This window comes from Argopecten irradians, chromosome 2 (assembly GCF_041381155.1).
Source record: "Argopecten irradians isolate NY chromosome 2, Ai_NY, whole genome shotgun sequence".
Taxonomy (NCBI): domain Eukaryota; kingdom Metazoa; phylum Mollusca; class Bivalvia; order Pectinida; family Pectinidae; genus Argopecten; species Argopecten irradians.
The window spans coordinates 7,001,118-7,005,770 of record NC_091135.1 but is presented as its reverse complement, the minus strand read 5'-3'; the positions used below and the strand labels follow the sequence as shown (position 1 = coordinate 7,005,770).

The window sequence follows — 4,653 nt, the reverse complement described above, 5'->3', positions numbered from 1 at the left end:
ATAAACACACAAAAACAAAAGTATTTCATTTGTATCAATTTTACATGACATTCACATTTATACTTTTACACATACAAACACTCACCCTCACACATATACCAAAGAGTTTACTTAAATTATTATATACATTCAAAGGTTTCCATACACCCACATTCGTTCAGACATACATGACATTTATAAGAGGTTAAGAAAGATAGGTTAGAGAGGAAAAAGTTGTATAGGAGGATAGAGTCGAGATGTGGAAATATGTATTTTTTATTTAATGGTAGAGAATTTGTTGAAAGTAATACCGGTAAGTTGTCAGGATTTAAAATTAATTATCCTTGGTTCTTAATTTATTTTCGTAAAAAGAGTTCATATATCAAATTGTATAAACGGTGTCCACTTACTCCAACTTTTTATAAATTTTGCTTTCAAAAAATCATTTTGACCATTTGATATGTGTCTGTGAATATTATAATATTCTTTTATATTTTTTGCCAATGTGTTTATATTTAAGGTTTTATGAAAACATCTTGTTCTGTAAAATGTATTGTTTAATGATTAAAAGTATAACATTATCAACTGGTGCATTAAGGTTGTTAGTTGTAAGACCAAGAAGAAAGGATTGTTTGTTAATTGAAAAAGGAATATAAAGAGCATCTAAAATAGTTTCAAAGTTTTGCAATAGATTTTGTACTTCTCGACATTCCCACATTAAATGAATTATTGTTTCTCTCTCTGAATTACAGAAAGTACACATAGGGCTAGCTACTATACTATACTTAAATAATTTTGAATTGGTGGTCAGAATATAATGAGAAATACGAAACTGAAGCCATTGAAGTTTAGTGTTTTTTGTTACTTTAAAAGGAATGTTATAAAATATGCTTCCACTCTTCTTCATCTAATAAAAATTCTTCTTGCCATTTCTGCTTACCTGTAGGTTCAGTTTCTGACTTATTAAGAATAGCATATAGAAATTTTGAATTTTTTATATTTGAAAAGAAAATCTGTATATTTAGGGGAACATATGGACGTATAAGTGGTAATAGATTTTGTGGCTGAGGGTTAGGCAGACGTTTACGAACAGCAGATATTAGTCCTTGAAATTGAAGGAAGTTGGTGTGTAAATTATCATATTTTTGTAAAAATTCTTCAAAAGAGTAAAAATTTATGTTTATTTGATCTTTCAGAAGATCAGCAATTGTGTGAACTCCTAATCTATACCAAGCCCTGTAGAAAACGGGTTTACCACAACAGTTATGTTTTTGTTATGCCAGATACTTTCTGTTAAAAAGGATTTATTTTGTAAATCTTTAACTTCTTTGGAACTGTTCACTTTATACCAGGCTTTAAAAGTATCTTTCCAAAATTCATTTGTACAAAGGTTAATACATCTTAAAATATATTCATTACGATTTTACAAGACAGAGGATGAATGGTTTTATAAACAAATAACCTCGGATCCGATGAAAGTTTAAACATATATTTCTTTTGATACTTTTCTAATATCGATAAATATATATTTCTGTCGTTTATTTTGTAGAATAGCTTCCTTTCAAGTTGCATTTCTTAAACATTTTTGTTGCATTTTATTTTTTATTTACGATCATAAAGGAAGAGTGAGAGAGCTACCATGGTGTATTGTTAACTATGGTGTATTATTAACTCTTTTACAAGTAGATATTTACTGCAATGCAATAACACACTTTCGTTTGAAGACAACTACAAAGTCATCTGGTTCTAAATGAATAATGATTATAAAACGCACGAACAAATATGCATTTGTAAACACGAGCTACCGTGAGTAATTATTGATTACATGATATATGTTAATCTATATTTTTCAAGATAAAATGGACTATAAATAAATTTCATCAACAAATCAGCTGTTTTGCCTGAGAGAAGGGGATTAAGAAATGAAATATGGAAATATTTCGGAATAATCATGCGAAATGAAAGTGTATCGGATTCAGCTTGTTATTGAACGATAAGTGAACATCCTTTATGTATACTGCATTAAGATACATCGTGGTAGGTACATCATATTTAAAACAGAGTGCTCTGAAGTCTATGCTAAAAATTTTATTATGATATAACCAGAAAGCCTTACGGCATCATGCAGCTATCTAGAAATACGCTGACCTTTTGGTTTCCACCTTTACAACATATTCACCTGTTCACCACTCATGTACACATTCCGAAAATTCTTTTATTGCTATAGACAGATCAATTTTCTTTGAAGTACCTTTTTAGAGCATTTTAACGATGGTTGTGCTATAAAATGGAACACATGCCACCCGTGATGGCTATTTATAGATAAAGAACCACAACAACCCTGGGTACAGGGAAAATGGTCTGCGGTTTTAGAATGTGAATTTAATGTTTTGCAGTAATGGGGTGGTATCTCTATCTGAACCATAAATAGTCATATTCGAAATTTAAAAAAAATGTTTTCTTATATTTTTTGTATATTTAGATGACAAGTTGTGAATATCAAATGCACGCACTGAAAATATGTTCATTAAACTCAGTCAGCTTTTTGACCGAGGAAACAGTTGATAAAACTTTGATAATTATAAATGTTGTAAAAATTATAACAAAACTTCTGTGTATTTCGGATAAATGATTAAATCATCTTTACTTAGTTAACGTATGTATTGAATGAAACGTATGTTTGCAAGTAACATGAGACGATACAGTGTCATTTTGTTATCTTAAATGTACTCTTGCCTTGTTTTACATGCTTCATTTTATATTGAAATTGCACAAGTAGTGCTTCTAGAATCAGCTGTATGCAAAAATATTGCTTATGTTACGAAATACGCTGTTGATTGTCATGTCATGAACTCTATACAAACTATTTTGGTTATGTTTGCACACTCGTATACTCTTTTTAGCTATTATGTGGACCAAGAAACTTTTATGGTAACATTTGATTTTATGTTTAAACTTGTACTGAGTATTTTGATGTTATTTGCGATGTTTTTCATTTGATATTTATGTTAAGACATACTTTGCAACATGTTTACGTCACGTGATAAGTCACGTGATCTTTACGTTTCTTAATTTCAATATTATGTTGAAATTGTGATGTTTTGTTACCAATTGTTTGTGTTCCTTTCCTAGTTTAATAACTGTCAATACCCCGATATGTTCTTTGTCGCCTGATTTCTTTATCATGTGATAAAATATTAAGTGATACGTTGACGTCCAGCTCGATTACCTTTTCCGTCACGTGATGCATATTTCACGTGATTGATGTGCTGTATATAGGTCACGTGATGTTTGTGCAATGTGATACTCCAGTGTAATATTGTTACCAAGTGTAATGTTGATGACAGAAACGTAATTAAAATAAGCTGTGGTGCCAAGTTCAAAATAAAATCTTTTGTTTATCATTTATATCTATTTATTATATTAATATGTAATATTTTAAAGGATTTTTAATCAAAACTTGGTTAGACGGAAAAGGCGGATGTTGTTTACGATATACATGTATACATGCTCCCGACGTGAACTGTGATGAAAAAGAAAGATGTAACCAAATGTTTTTCGGTATTGCTGCAACCATTTGTCAGACAATAGAACACTCGATTCCATACTCAAGCGTTTTACCGTAGTGTTCGTCATAGTGCTAACACAATAAGATTTTCTCGAGAGAGAGAGAGAGAGAGAGAGAGAGAGAAAGTTCATTTCATTTTTCAATAGACTATGAACGACGTGATAAAAATGGCAATAGCATCATAACTACAGATCCATTCGGAAATAGGTCGTTGTAAAACACGGTTTTCTGGGCTTCTCATTAGCGGGAATACCAAACACAAATTTGTATGATTTTTTAAATTAATTACATTGCAACTCTTTAAACCATTATTCCGCCAATTTAACAAAATCGTTCCGATGTAAAGATGGTTACACTCTAATATGTTGCCCACACAGGCGATAGTAGAAGAATTCCATTCACTCTGTCGTAACGCTAGCCGGACTTAGTCATCAATTCTGGGATCAGAATTGTTATCATTCTGATCAATCACATGTTTACCCACTTCCACTGAAGAGTATACACCTAATTTAATGATATGACACATTATTGAGTTTGGATGATGTAGAAGTATAGATCGGGACTAGGTTGTTTTCATTTCAACTTTACCTTCTTGAGTAATATATCAAGTCATGGAAATCGTTTCGTATCAGAAGATAAGGACTTTTCCAAACTTGAAACTCTCCTCATTCCCAATTGTTGCTAATGCAAATGACGATATTTGTAAATGAAATAAATAATTTTCGTTTAGTTTAAATATATTTTATTTAAAGATATACATACTTATACACCAATACATACAACGAGGATGGGAAAACAAGCTAAAAGCTGATATCAATTCCTTTTCCTGAAAATTAATTTGATATGTCAGAATACACATTTAGTATCATCACAACTTATTACACCTATTTAGGGTTAACTTCGACGTGTGATCTGCGAACAATCCGCCGCTAATGGTTATCTGGAAACTATTTTACAGATTTAGACAAAAAACTAAACTTCCGTCTTGCTGGCTACACACCATCTGATAAAAAACGCAAGCCAATCCCCGTTATTTCATATAGGGAAGGGAGATGTGTTTGGAGATATTTAGTGCTAAACTGCAAGCAGATTCATTAGACTGTTCC

The 4,653-nt window shown here is 31.2% G+C and overlaps 1 long non-coding RNA gene across 1 annotated transcript; it reads left to right on the top strand.

Moving 5' to 3' along the window:
- Positions 1-1,385: 1,385 nt before the first annotated feature.
- On the top strand, positions 1,386-3,369 carry LOC138314288 (uncharacterized). The gene is made up of 2 exons (XR_011207351.1): positions 1,386-1,623; positions 1,666-3,369. It is a non-coding gene; the product is annotated as an uncharacterized lncRNA (long non-coding RNA).
- The last annotated feature ends 1,284 nt before the right edge of the window (positions 3,370-4,653 follow it).